This window comes from Lycorma delicatula, chromosome 9, assembly GCF_047948215.1.
Source record: "Lycorma delicatula isolate Av1 chromosome 9, ASM4794821v1, whole genome shotgun sequence".
NCBI lineage: Eukaryota > Metazoa > Arthropoda > Insecta > Hemiptera > Fulgoridae > Lycorma > Lycorma delicatula.
The window spans coordinates 83,525,156-83,541,611 of record NC_134463.1 but is presented as its reverse complement, the minus strand read 5'-3'; the positions used below and the strand labels follow the sequence as shown (position 1 = coordinate 83,541,611).

At 29.4% G+C, this 16,456-nt stretch overlaps 1 protein-coding gene across 1 annotated transcript in view; it reads right to left on the bottom strand.

Annotated features, from left to right (window-relative positions):
- Nucleotides 1-1,095: 1,095 nt before the first annotated feature.
- LOC142330555 (LHFPL tetraspan subfamily member 6 protein-like) overlaps nt 1,096-16,456 on the bottom strand; it is a 347,661-nt gene continuing 332,300 nt past the window's right edge. Inside the window, exon 6 of the mRNA XM_075375905.1 lies at nt 1,096-1,209. The gene's annotated coding sequence lies outside the window, so the exon portion shown is untranslated. The remainder of the gene's footprint in view (nt 1,210-16,456) is intronic.

Here is a 16,456-nt window from a genome sequence, read left to right as displayed (position 1 = left end):
AAAAACATTTTATAAATAAAAGAATAAATAAAATATGCGAAAAAAAATTTCGTGAAAAATAAAAAACAGTGCGCCTTGTTTCCATTCATCATCTATGTGTATTGAGTGCTCCGATGGAATGCGTACGTGCATGCGGGGGCAGGCGTTCGTATGTACCACAGACCCAATCTTACTCTCACCCGTCTAGCATTTTATGATCATACTGCGCGGTGGTTGTCTAAGATAACTTTGCTTTGCTCTACAATAAAATACAGTGGTAATGAGTAGGTTCTGAATTTTTGTTTTATAGGCCTTCCTGTCTCACTAGCTTCCTTAATTAATAAAAAATTATATCACTGTGAAATTGCTAATTTTTAATTTTTAAAGGATTTTTTTTTACTGAAAAAATAACAGACTTAATTGGTTAAATGAGAGTAAAGCCCTTTTGTATTTCCAAGCCATGTAATCCTCTCAACAAAAAAATTCTCAAAACAAATTCAGTTTTACTAAAAAGTACTATTAAAGTTTAAATACCCAATTATGCGAAGAATAATAACGTTTTATAGAATAAAGGTGGTATTAAAATAAATAAAAAAGAATTAAAAAAAGTGTATATAAATATTAATAAATTACTAAAAAAAAATATTTTTGCATGTTTAATTCAGCTATAGGCAATACCTATAGCTATTAATTAGCTAATGATAAAAAACAGTTGAATAACAACAAATTTACTGCGAATAGATTTCAAAATGTCGCTTTCTTAATAGAAATAATATGATTTCTTTATTTTATACACGAACTCGGTAAAAATTGTAGACAAAACAAAGTAAACCTGATAGTTACCTAAAAAATTTATTAAAAAGTTAAATATTGAACATTCTTATAAATCAATGATTATGTTCAATAAATTGAGTGAAAATAATGACAGTTTATTTCATTTAATTAATTAACATCGGTAAGGATTAAACTTTGAGCGAATCAAAACTTATCTCAAATTATCCAATATGCTTAGTTCATGAAATGCACTTGAAAGGGTGCAGCAAATTTTATAATTAAGATGAACCGGCTAAATTATTAATTGAATATCAATCAACTCTAACTAAACTATGAAAACCACTCACCTCCTTATCCTTCAATTATTAAAACCATTGTTAGAGTTATGTTTAAATTGGTGCCCAATTTCGATTCTTCAATTTATAAAGTATTCGTTTATATAATCCTTTATTTATTCTGGAATCATAAAAATAATTTTTCTTCATTACATAATTTTCTTCGATTACTACTAATCAAAAATACTAACGATAACTTATTATTTATTTTAAATAAAAAGCTTCTGTAATTTTAAGATAAAAAATAATTTATAAATTTCCATATATTTTTTTCAGTCATTTTCAATCGGTTTCAAAAAGGAACCGTAAATAAAATTTAAATAAGAACTTGATGAGGGATAATAAAACATCCAATAAAACGTACAAACATAATATAATAGTTCATTTGCATACATGTACTTACACAAATTCACTCCATAAAAGTACAAAAATCCGTAAAACTAACAAAAAACCAAATAACATTAGAAGACAAACGAATAAAAAAACATAGACGATATGATATAATTATTACAATATATAAATACAAAAGCTCATTTGAATAAATGCACTACAACAAATTCACTCCATAAAAAGTACAAAAGTTTGTAAAATCCTAACAAATAATACAATATTTTTAAAGAGCTATATAATCTTATGGGTAAATGACTAAGTTACAACAGTTGTGAAAGTGGACTCCATTATGCAATTCACATAATTGAAAAGGCGTTGCATGCTCCTAAAATTCATTTTGTAATGTTTGTTGACGAATTCCACCGACAAATCTTCAATTTCGCTCTGAAAATCGGGAGTAGGGTGTGAGGATGAGTTTTGTAAGTAACATCCTTAAAATATTCCCACAAAAAAATCATGAGGGGGTACATCAGGGACTTAGGAGTCCACAACCTCTTCGAAATCACTTGTCCATGACGAAACAGATCCATGAAAGTCATAGTGTTGGTTGTATGAGCCGTAGCATTCTCCTACTGAAATCATGTGTACTCTAGCCGTTCTACAGGAATAGCATTTATAAATTGAATTGTTGCACCACTTGTATGTAACGCTTACTGTTCACTGTGTCACAAAAGAATGTGGTGAAGATTCACTACGTGAAATTTCACACCAAACGCCCCCGTCCGTGCAGCTGATGTGTACACCAAATGCGTGAATTTTATGCATTCACGTATACATCAAAGTGGAACCATACCTCGTTAGACCGAAACCAGTCATCGAGCTCTTCCCTCATCTAGACTTAGAGATCACATGAACCATTGATAGAAAGCTACACGTTTTCCCAGTGTCTGTAGATAACAATTCGTGAATTCTGTATGGATGCATCTTTAAACACTTGAGCAATGACGTGTAGGGACTACCAACGGAAAGACCAGACTGGCTAGATAAGCGTCGCACAAACTTCTTGTGACTAAAAGAATATGCAGCTTGCATGTCGATCAACTTTTCTGGGGTTAGCACTTTCGGTCGACCACTGTTGGCTGTATCTGCCACATTCCCTGTCTCTTGTCGCACAGCCGCTTAATGGACGACTTGTTTGGTATACTTACTATCAAAGGCATTCTGGATTGAGCATAACTTTTTTTTTTGGGAGGGCGAAAAATGCTTTCGCGTTATCATCGACCGGAAAAAAAAAATTTATAAAAAAAACTTACTACTAATATCACACATAAAAATTATCTTAAAATACATTTTAAATTAATATCACAGCTGTAAACATAGAATTAAAATAATCGTAAATATAATAAAAATATATATATAAAATTTAACTAAAAATAAATAAAATTTTACGAAGTCCAAGAGGGGTGTAAAGGGACCCTTCATGGATAACAAAAAGACTAACAACTAACATAAAAACTAAAATATTAAAAATGAAATAAAAACTAAAAATAGTATCACTAAAAACTTACAACTAATATCACAGTCGGAATCTTAAAAAAAAAAAACGATAAAACTATATAAACGAAACATAAAAATGAACACAAAAAACAATATAAAATTTACACAAATATAGAATTTAACAAAATCCGAGAAGGGACCTTCTTCTCGGACAACAGAAAAAACCCAACATAAAACATAGAAATTAAATTAAAAACAGACACTAAAAACTATTCAAATATAAAAAACTACATGCAACTTAAAAAATGTCATGTATAAGAAAAACACGAATCGATAATATAAACATCCGATCTAAATATACATTGTCATTGTCCAAGATTTGACGGATATTTCTGGGCAATTTAAATTTACGACGGAACGCCGTATAACATATGCAATCCATTATTAATATGTGGAGCACAGTCAAGCGGCAGTTGCATCGTACTCATGGTGGTGCATGTGCTTCTGACATGAGGTACTCGTGCGTGATTCTGGTATGTCCTATCCGAAATTCACAGAGGACCATTTCTTCATGACGAGTTTTTCAGTATGATTAGACCCATGACAACACAAAATCTTTAATGTCACTTTGCTCGGAAAGACTGTTTTATATAATTAATAAAGTCAGAAGTAGCAACACTATTGGTGAAAGGAGGTTTATTACATGCGTCTTTAGCAGCGGAATCTGTATGTTCATTACCCGGAATCCCTACGTGGCTAGGGACCCGGCAGAAACTTACTTGTGTGTTGCGATTATTCAGCTTTTTCCACAATGTTCCTCAATTAAACCAGCAATAAAATAATCAGATGTTTGCACCACATGACTTACTTGTACGCCTATTAAATTACATATACACACTTTTTTAAAATGAAAAGTACATAAAATTTTATTTCGTCAATAACTTCTGATATTTTTTCAATTTTTTTTTTATTGTTTTTGTTGAATTATTTAAATGAAAAAAAAGGAATTGAAGTCAGATTCAAACCGACGTGTCTTCCCCTTCTAAGATCCAAATATTACATTAATTAAAATTTCATTTAGGGAACCAATGAAAATAAGTAAATAAGTACCACTTATGATATGTCGTTGAAAAGCCCTCAATGACAGCTTATTACTGCAGTTAAGAAAAATTCCAAAATCCACATTATTTTGGATTTTGGACTTTCTTAAACACCTTTGGTTCAGTCGACTGGAATCAAAAAGGGAAGTGCACAACTAGATGTTACAACAAAAATGGATATTTCCGTTGAAATCTGAAAACTGAAATAATTCACGATCACAATTCTTCCTTTACTTCGTACAAGGAAGTAAAAAGGAAACATTCTTTCAAAAGGTTGCGTCACGTTTTGAACATTCTATTACAAAACAAAGGAAAAGAGAAAGAAAATAGTAACAGAATTTCCTTATAAAAGGAATTTACTCTTTTCACCAAGGCATACAGAAAATGCTCATAACTTAAGTGATGTCGTTCCAGGCCAAGAGTTACTCAGTCACCCCAGGTCTAGCATGTGAAAACGTTTGAGTCGCTCGACATCCTCACTGTTGTCTAGAATATTCAATGGTAGATAGTTTAGGTGACTGATTACCTAGCCGTTGTTTGTAAAGTGAACTAAATCGTTATATTTCCTCGTGGACATAAGACAATTCCAACAATTTCTTAGACAATTAAGACAAGACAATTAAGCAATTAAGACAATTTCTTAGTTCCGTGTAAACCACGTTGTCTCTGTAATCATTCCCGCCACCTTATTCTTGAATCTTGTATAAGTTTAATTTTACTCTCGCTTGTCGTACCCCATAGTTGTTACAACGCTCAAATGACCTTATGTATTAAAAGTGTGTTGGACAGGAATAAATATGAATTCCTGCTTAGTAACCAACAAAGTTGCTGTTTAGCTGTCTTCTCTTCTATTTCGTATGGTTTTTCCATGTCAAGCGACGATCAAGATGGAGCACGAGGTACCGTATTCGGTCAGAATACGGGATGAAAACACCGTCTAGATTGATCCGTGGACAGTCACCCTTTTTTAACGAAAAGTGACATGACTCGATTTATTATAATTTACTTTTATTCTTCACTTTGCTACCCAGTCTTCGATCACGTCTAACGCCAAAACTTCTTGAAGCTTCTCTGAGGAACAATATGGTGTTCATCAACAGCCAGGGTCACTGTGTCATCAGCAAATAAGGCGAAGGTTATAGGGTCCGGAGCCATAAGGTCCGCAGAGGTAATTGATTACAGGACTGGTCCATAGCAGAGTTCTGAGGAATAAACCCCCCTCCCACGATCTAATGTCAAAGAATCCTGGTAACACATATTATTTAATACATTAAATAATTAAGGAGTATTAATAACCTCGTTTAAAAAAAAAAAAACATAAGACGTACTTCTTATTTAAAAATTTAAAAACTATTTTTTTTTCACAGTGTATCTACTGCTTTGAAGATTGAGTTTATTTTACTGCAAAAAAAGTATATAAAAATAAAACCAAAAGAAGATTTGTAAAACTAGAAGCCGGGAATTTCTAATCTTATTTATATACTAAAACTAAAAATATATTAAATAACGCAAAAAAAGAATATATAAATTTAAAATTCTATCACTTGATAGATTGATAATAATTCATTGATAAAAATAATTCAGATTTTTAAGATTATTAGTAGGAAAAGTTCCCCATTAAACATTAAATTAGAAAAGAAAATTTTCGAAAAGTAAGTAATGAATAAAAGAGATTACAAAGAATTTAGGTTTAAAAAACATTATTTTTAAGAATAAATAGAAATCAAACATAAAATAAAGAAGGAATGCTACCATAAAAATAAGCCAAGAAGAGATTAACCATTGAATATTATTCAAAAATTATTTTACTAAAAAGTGAAAAAATAAAGAAGAATATAGGAAAAGAATTTTATGTGAATAATTAATCAGGAAGAAAAATGATTAATTAATGATTAGTAATTAATTAAATAATAATCAAGCAGTCAGCGTATATAATGCAACCACTTAAACGCAATTATATATACAACTGAGGGAGTCATATGTATATAATTTTCCCCCACAGTAAGGGATTATTTTGTTACTTCAGACTACTTATATTATATTTCTTATGTTATGACGCATACAAAATTTCGAATGGTGTAAATTTTTTTTAAAGAAAATTATTATTCCTTTTTTACGACGTTTCCTAATTGAAATCTTTGTTGGTTAAAAGTACAAAAAAATTAAGATTCTTTTGAATGTTTTATTAAAAAGAAATAATTCGGAAGAGAAAATTTAGAAGCTGAAATGAAGTGATACTAGTCGTAATAATTTAGTTATATAGTCAGTTGCTTGTAATATTGAATATGACATTTATTTTAAAGGGCTTGGAAAGTTCATTTGTTTAACAATAAATTATTTCTTATTCGTTAAGTAGGCAATACGAAACTACTTCACTACTCATGTTCTTCAGTAAGATTGATATGGAATGATTATCATTACATCAGATTTTCGTAGTAATAAATACTTTCTTTCAGGTGACCTACAACTCGTTCGATCATGACACTCAACGTATGTACAATTAATTTATAAAAATAATTTTTATTTACAACGTAGTTGATTATTCGTTATGTTGTTTAATTTTATACAAACAGAACATAAATTTCTGTTTACCGTCTAAATCTTCTTTATATTTAGGGAAGGGTGAGTAAAAAATCTCTTCTTTTTATATGGAATGTTCTGGGTTTGAATCCCAGTCAGGTTTAATATTTTTGAAACGTTATAAAATTCATATTTTTTGACTATTATTAATTTTAATTGGAATTATACAAGCAGTTATTTTAAAATTGTATAATTAAACTTATACATAGTTCAAACTCAGTTGCATATTAACTTATATTCATAGCTACCATCTTTTTGTACGTAAAATACTGAACATTTTCCAAATAAAAATTTAATTCAGTAATACAAAACTAAACCATTTTTTAAAAACTTTCATTTACTGGTTTTTGAGTAATATTCTACTCTGCTATAATATTAATTATATGCCTATATGATTATATTAAGCAATAATAAATTATAATAAACAATTACAATAAGATATAAAGTAATTACAGTTTCTGTGGGAATAATCCCACAGGAACTGCAAGAACACATGAATTAATCCCACAGGAATTACAAGAACGACAATCACTTTATGACTGTCGTCTTTTAAGATTGAATATCATTTCCATTTTAAAGGACTTGTCATTTTGATTTATTCAAAAATACATTTTTTGTTCGTCATGAAGGCAGTAAGATACTACTTCATTACTCAATTTCTCCAGTATGAATGATATGGGATAAGTAATACTTCTGAGTAATACTCTCTCTGTCTATATTCCTAAACTGTTTCTCATCGTATAATACACTTAAAAACTACAAAAATATTATTACCTATAAATGGCAACACTGGAAAAAACTTGATGCAGTCAACAAAACAGAAAAGAAAAAATGAGAATCAAACGGCATTAATTAAAAAAAAAAAATTAATTGAAGATTTAAAAAAAAGTTAAATTACAGTTTGTTAAACAAGGAAATATCAAAAACAAAAGTTAAATACAAGAAATAATTCGGAAAAAATTAAGAAGCTGATAATACATATTTTATTTTTACGTTTGTTTATAAATATAACAATAAGCATACATTTATTACAAGTAAGAGTAGTTAAATAGCATACATTTGCCAACATATATAATATAATTATAATAATTTGCATTTATATTCTATCTTTTCATAAAAATATTATAAATAACATGGATATAAAAGTCTTTATAATATAGTATTTACTCTCGTAGTTAAAAAGTTAGATAAAAATTAAATCAGTAATAAAATATTATAACAGAAGCAAATTAAAAAACATCATTCAATTTTAGGCGAGATCGAATTTCCTCTAAAATTTAATTCAGAAGTCACACGTAAGATTCATACATAAGTTAAAGGAATTTCCCCTAAATATAGATGTAGCTGAATAGGTAACACGGAGGAAAGTGGAAAGCATAAAGTAAAACATACTTTTGGTGAAAATTCAGTGAACTTATTTTATTGCCTCCGAATTAGATAAAAAAAAAAAATAGAATTAAATAATATTAAATCTTAAAATTAACAATCTGTATAAATTACTAATTTATTAATTAAAATTCAAATATACCGTAACATATATACATATATAGCAGGGAAATGATGAAAACGGAGATTTGATCAAATACCTAAGGTAGATGATCAATTCACGGAAGATGTTAAAATTACAACTCTGTGGGATGATTTCCCAATAGAAAGTAAGTGATTTCATCAAATTACTTACTAAGTGTTTTAGTGAAAAGATGAAATGATTATTTATTTAGTAAATCATGCATTATTAAATGTATAGTAGGAATAGTCATTGAAACACAAATTATTTATTCGAAATTAATTAACAAAAGAAACAGGTACTTAAGCTGATATTTTTTAAAAACAAAAAGGATATTTTTAGTGAAATTTTAAAAATCTTTCGTGAGTTGATCATCTACCTTACGGATTTGATAAAATCTCCGTTTTCATCATTTCCCTGCGACATATATATATATATATATATATATATATATATAAATTTATATAATAAATAAATCTAAAAGTATAAATATAATCCAACAAAACTTAAACTACGATCGCTTCGCTTGCTAGTGAAAATAGCGACAGTAATTTAAGTTTGGTAGGTCTTGGAGTTTTGTCGGTTTTGATGGAACAGGGTTGGTAAAGGGGAGTGGTAACAAGCGAAACATAGATCTGTGCGAGTCCTGACTTGTTTATTTCATCTTTTCACTAAAACAGTTAAGGGATTTGATCAAATCACTGACTTTCTTTAGGGAAATCACCCCACAGAGTTATAATTTTAACATCTTCCGTGAATTGATCATCTACTTTAGGGATTTGATCAAATCTCCGTTTTTATCAACTCCCTGCAACATATATATATAATGTATACATATATGTATACATATATATATATATATATATATATATATAATGAATATAACAAAATTAATATCGGGATTTTAAAGCTATGCATTATTCTTAAGTTTTATTTACATTAATTATAAATGAAATGAAAGGTCAACTCAAATAGTTTTAGCTGTACTAAAACTCATGAACTGTTTTTTTGTACCTTCCTCTTGAAAGCGCTAGTTGCAAAGATGGCAAACCTCAACAGAAAAAATTCTGTGTTTTGCAGTTTGCAAAGTATTAATCTGTAATTATCGTTTAACGTGCGTTCCGCTGTGATCCCCCGAATGGGAATAACATTCGTAGATAGTATAATCAATTTGAAACCACTGGCTGTATTTGGAAACAAATGTACCGTATTCCGACAGTAAGTTTACGGGCCGTTATTTAAAAAAAAAATCATCTTTTTTTTAATCAAAAATTCAAAAAATTCATCTTCCGTTAATTGATCATCTACTTTAGGGATTTGATCAAATCTCCGTTTTTATCAACTCCCTGCAACATATATATAATGTATATAATATATATATATATAATGAATATAACAAAATTAATATCGGGATTTTAAAGCTATGCATTATTCTTAAGTTTTATTTACATTAATTATAAATGAAATGAAAGGTCAACTCAAATAGTTTTAGCTGTACTAAAACTCATGAACTGTTTTTTTGTACCTTCCTCTTGAAAGCGCTAGTTGCAAAGATGGCAAACCTCAACAGAAAAAATTCTGTGTTTTGCAGTTTGCAAAGTATTAATCTGTAATTATCGTTTAACGTGCGTTCCGCTGTGATCCCCCGAATGGGAATAACATTGTAGATAGTATAATCAATTTGAAACCACTGGCTGTATTTGAAAACAAATGTACCGTATTCCGACAGTAAGTTTACGGGCCGTTATTTAAAAAAAAAAAAAGGTTTCTGGAATGAACGATCTTGACATGCTACAAATATGGCTCTTTCCTAAACTGCAATACAAACCACACAGCTTTATTTGGCAACACGATTGTGCGTCTACTCACTGACATAACACTGTACGTGATTGGAATGAAATTCTCCCCGACCGCTGGATCGGTCACCAGGGGCCAGATGCCAGCACTTGTTTGCCGCCGCCTCCAGGTTCATCCAATCTGACCCCGTGCGATTTTTTTCTTTGGGGGCTTATAAAGGTTCAAGTGTATGTGTCACTTTTACCACTTGACCTTCCCGACTTGAGATACAGGATTGAAGCAGCTGTCGCATCATTTACTTCGGACTTGCTGATTAAAACACGGGATGAACTCTCCTATCGGCTGGGTGTGTGCCGTGTGACGAATGGTGTTAAACAATTAACGGAAAAACTGCTTGGGTTGCTTTTTCATTTTGTGTATATTAATTTATCAATGTGAGTAAAACTTAATAAATATTATATAACTTAAAAACCCAGTATTCATTCTGAAACACACGGGGTGTAAGTAAATAAGTATATATATATATATATATATATATACATATATATATAATTTTTTTTTTTATAGTACTGAATGAGGGTAAAGTTTAAAAGAAGTAGCAAATAATAAACAAAAGAAGTAACTTCCCACTTCATTTACAACGTCTCTTAAAAGCTGAATTACTTTAACACTCATCATTTACACTTTTAAAACTTCATTACATGTCAGACTTCAGTTTAAAAAAAAGAAAATATATAGATCAGTCTTATTTTATTAATATGTAACATTTTAATTAAAAAATAAACATATGATACAATTTTATGATTACTATTATTATTATTGTTATTATTATTATCACTATTATCGCTTATTAGTACCATTTATTATAAAATTTAGGAGTAACAATCATAATAATAAATATTATAGTTGAATTAGAAATTCATTTAAAATAATATTACAATTAATATTATGTAAATTTGTATAATTAGGATTATATACAGAATCGTAAAAAATATAAACTAATCTCGTATTATACAAGTCATTTTATATTACAAAGAGCTTGATCTTGAAAGTTCAAGCTGTAATTACGGAATTACTCCAGCAAAATGGAAGTAAATTAGAATGGAATTTTTCTACAATCAACTAAATATATAGTATTTTATATTAGTTAAATCTGTTATTACAAAAAAAAAAGTTCATTAGAGTTAATAAATTATTTGACATACTTTTTCCCACACCAAGATTTAATTCCGTTCTCTCAAGCTCTTTTTATAACAAACGATTTTTATATTAACACTATTATAAGCTGTGTTATCTTACATAATATAATTGATACAAAAAAAAATTTTTTTTTCTAATGTCTAATCTGATTGACTTTTACTTTTGATTAATTTTCATATTTAATAAAACCTGTGCGTAGAATAATCGAATGTCGTTTTTTAACATATAAAAAATAATGTTAATCATATAAATGTGCTATTCAGTAAAAATAAATACGGGTTATCAGTTAAGAAAAAGAACTTCTATAGTTAATAAATAAGTTAGTATTATTTTTAATATGAAAAGCTTTTTCCTAGCAGTTGCAATAAATATTTTTGTTTTATTTTGTAAGCGATTTTTTCCTCAACAAAATATGTATTTGTTTAAACGAATATTTAAGTAGAAAACAACGAAGCGATTTTTTCCTCAACAAAATATGTATTTGTTTAAACGAATATTTAAGTAGAAAACAACGAAGCGATTTTTTCCTCAACAAAATATGTATTTATTTAAACGAATATTTAAATAGAAAATAACGAAATGGAGATATCAGAATATTTAATACAGTAAAAATATTATTTTTACAATAAAATGACTACGAATAATGGAAACATGGACGAAAATATTCAAACGTACTGAAAGCTTTCATGAGAAAAAGAATCTACATAAGAAATATAGGTTAATTTGAAAGTACAAAAAATAAGATATAAACAGTAAAAACAAATAAATCTTTTGAAATATAATATTTTAAGAAAACATAGAAAAAAGGTAAGTGAGTTAATAAAGTTCAAATGAAGAAGTAAGATGAGTGAAAGAAGAATAAAATCTTTTAAAATAATTAATATATGGTCGAAGAGAGCATGATATTGGATGTACGCCAGAGATTTGCTCTACCGGCAACACGGTATCAGTGACGCAATCGTTAATGGGTAAAAGGCGGTAGAGTGAGAATTTGGTGGTGGGGAGATAACTTTTAGTAGGTGCTCACTACTTACGATGTTGCCTCGGCAACGTTGTCTTTCAACGTACTATAGATGTTGACAGACTATAATACTTAAGGAGAAACAGTTGTTTAAAGGGCATTCCTCCTCTTGCACTAATCGCATTTAAATCTAGAACACGATTCTTTCATTGTCTATGCATTGGTTTGGTAATACGATTATTTCGGAGTAGTAACTTTTAATAATAAACAAAAAAAAAAAAAAATAGGTTAAAATCTAATTAATATTAGTGTTTTGTATTAATATTCTAAAATTAATAAATTATCACATTGCAAAGAAAGAAATAAAATAATCATGTGAACGATAAAAAATCAAGTTACAAATATTGAACAGCTTCTAAACACATTGTCTTATTTAATGTGAAATAAAACAAAATTCTGAAAATTTTTATCAGGAAATGTTTACAACATTTTTTTACGTGAATTTATGAATTCAAAAGCCTGATTAGAACTCTAAAATATTACCATCAGCAGGTATAAAAAACCTAGAAATTACTGAAGGTGTGTAATTGGTCAAGGCGTTTATTTTATTTCTTGATGAACATCATACAGACAACAATTTTAGTAAAATAGAAATATGCTCTAGGTATAATCAGTTCATAGTGTAACAAACTCTTAGGAATATATTTTCTATAAATATACTACGTCTATTTTAAATATTAATTCAATAGATTATCTTTAATGTATTTTTTATGACCTAATATTGGATAGCGATAAATATAAAAACGCTTACTAGACAGTTGAGAATACCTTAATACACTCCATTTGCTGAAAGGATAAAATGATAATAAAGTAAGGATCTCGTTTCCTATTGATCGGTTAAAAAGTGTTATATACACCACTGTACTTACTAAAAACATAGCCTACGTACGCAGAAATTTATTTTAAATAATTTATAATTTTTATTATCTTTATTATAGTTTGGCTCTTTTTATTTAATAATATTTAATATTTGAATACATATTTCGAAAAAAAATTAGTTTATAAATATTTTTCTTAAATTAATAAATTTCATTTATACATTAATAATTTATTAAATAAATAATTATAAAGAAATCAACATGATTAATATGATTCATGCACTGAAAAGAGGTTAATTCAAAGTAGTGGACGATTGTTTTATATATATATATATATATATATATATATAAGTTTTATGTGTTTATTACCTATGTATGTATGTATGTAATTTCATAATCTGTTTTCTGTATCTTGATGTATGGTGATGTATCTTGTTTGCTGTTGTTTTGCTATAACTGATATATTTCTGTTGAGTTTCCTATTATGATGCGATTGCACTATGACGTGTGTGCGTGTAACCTCCTTCCAAAAGGAATACTTCGTTATCGGTTCCAGGAAGGGTGGTAGCCAGGGGTGGCGGTTTAGTCGGTAGTGCGCAGGTTTACATACGTGTATTAATAACATCTTGCGGCACCTGTTAGCGAGCCCGACACTGCTTAGGCGTCCGTAAATGGAATTCCCCATCTCTTTAACAAAAAAAAAAGACCAAGAAACACTAATTCTGCCCCTTAATTAACGTCCTAAAAATTTCAGTACATTCTCATTTCACCGGAGTAGCTGAAATACAAGCAAAATCCTTTACTAGCCGTAACTCACAAAGGAAACATTTTAGGAAATATGTTTATATGAACGTTTTCCATTATTTTCACGAGTAAAAAGGTTAAGAAAGTCTCGGGAGAACTTTGCGATACACTCTTCGAGGCTCCGGGGATTCCCAATGCCCAGGTCCACCCCAAGCGAGTCCGATGGCCTCGAGGGGTAACAGGGCCGAACCCAGGACACAGACTCGCTTCGCTTGCCATCTTTATCTGGCCAGAGCGCTCCGCCCCCTGGACCTCCGCATTCTTTGTTACTCATATGGTTGTGAGAATAATATTGATAAACAACAATTACCATATTTAGGCTTTACAGAAACCTGAAAAAGAAAGTAAATTACAAAAAAAAAAAAAAAAAATAGTAGAGATTATGGTGATTAAAGTACGCAGAATTAGAAAAACTCCACACAATCTATTTCAGTTGACATTGTGACAGAAGTATATTGAATTAAGTGGATTAATTAGTTTTTCTTTAATGAATATCTTTAATTCACAATTTCATCTCAAAAGGGGATAGGGTCACGATCTATGGCTTAAAACCTCCCCTGCGATAACACAAATATATCCTGCAAATTTGAAAGCAATCAGTCCACTGATTTTCACGTGACGGGAGAACATAAATACAGACACTCTTTCAGCTTTATGTATAAGATTTATACATACATATATATATATATATATCTGGTGGAGTCTGTAAGTCTGCTACTCTTTGAAGCAAAAATTATTCTACCAATTAAGAAATAATTTTACAAGAACATACTGTAGTTTTTGTATGGAAATGACGTAGGCCTGTTTCCGAGATTAAAAAAAAAACCGCCAAAGATGTTGGTCGTTTTAATGGTTTACGGTAACTATTATGCTCTTTAACGATATTAACTTAACTATGGTCAAACCATTCCTCAAACCGATTTCAGAAACCCTTTGCAAAATTTAAAATTAAATCTTTTATCAAAAAAGTGTCTTATCTTATTCTATATTTCTTTCGGTTATCGAGAACAGTAGCATTAAAGGTGGGACGGTGTACGGCGCGACGGCTCAAGAAACACAGCTAGTACCACTTTTACCGAATATTACGCGCCGTATATTGGCTGTACTTGGCTCCGGTTATTTGACTGAAATACATAAAATAAAAAAACAAAAAATGAGAAACGTGATACGGTCACCTTCTAGTGGTGTTTATCGGATAAATCTAAAAACCGTGCAAAATATTTTTTACCCTTATGAAGGGTCCCTTATGACTAATATTTGTAGGATAGGGGCTGACTTTTCTAAAACCCGCATACGTCAGATCATTCAAAGTTTGCGTCCTTTGCTGACCAAACTGTTGCCCTGAATAATTTACAATGCAATGATAGTTTATATAAATTTAACAGGGTTTAATTGTTATTTAGGTTTAATTGTTGTTTACAAATAATTGTATTATTTTCACTAGCATGAGGCTAAACAGCATAAGCGTGGGGTCCAGTGGGCTGGTCTACTGGTTAGATGGGATGGGCAGGTGAAACAAGCCCTGATTGGCTAATATTAAACAAAGATATAACGATAAAATAACATTTTAATTATAAAAATTCGAGATAACAAAAAAGAAGCGGAAAAAGTATTCGTTCAAATAGAATTCCGTATACAATTTTATATTTAACTTCATACAGATGGAGGGATGTAGGATAAAAAAGATTCGAATGGGTCTGGTTAATTCTTACCGCATAACATTAACCTTAATATAATAACGTTTAATGTGAAAATTTTATAATCCGTTCAACCGATCCTGTATTTAGTTTTTATGTACTTCATTCATACAATTATATGAAACGCTTCGTTAGAGAGTGTCAGCTGACGAACGATTTCGCCCTGATTTCTGCGCTTTCGATCAAATGACTATAATTTTCTTATTCTTGTTTGATTTTTCATTCTCTTAAATAAATGTCGATTGTTTATTTTTCTTAAATATTTAATTATTTTGTTTTGTAATATTGAAAATTTTGTTTTTTTAATACTTAGTTAAACTCTTTCACATTTTGCCATGTTTTAATAAACTTTTTTAATAAACTTCAAAATTCTTACGTTTGTATTTTTTCTTTGGATTTTATACATATCATTTTACTTAGAAACAAATTCTGTATAAGTTTTGTTTAAAACTTTTAATTGGTTTTTACCCATTTACGGGGAGTCAGAAGTTTGTCATTTTTTGTTTTTTTTTTCATTTTATTATATTTCAAAATCTTCTGATTAATGTGATATAATTGACATTGTTGTAGGATGTTTCTTTCTATTTTTAAGAAATTTTTGAAATTTGTTCTGCAAATAGATTTTTCTCCAGTGTTTGTGACAGTGATGAACCAGATTGTGTCCTTAAGGACTAAAGAGTCGTTGTAAATATAATAAACATTTGCTAGATCCTCAGCAACCACCTTAACAATACAGGAGAAGTATCCCTAGGGCAATTTTGAAAGTAATAAATAATACCTGTTTTTCAAGCTTTATCAAACCGTAATTTATTGAGTAAGTGCATTCATTGAACTATGGAAAATGTTGATGAATCCTTCAATAATATAGTGTGAACAGTGATTCAAAAAATGTATTTATAAACAGAAAAACTCTTGAATTTGGCGTGTACGAGGCTGTGGCTACATTCAAGAAAGAAAACATTAGTTGCGATGTTATTCATAGAATTGGACTTCAATCTGGATATTACATGGTAAAGG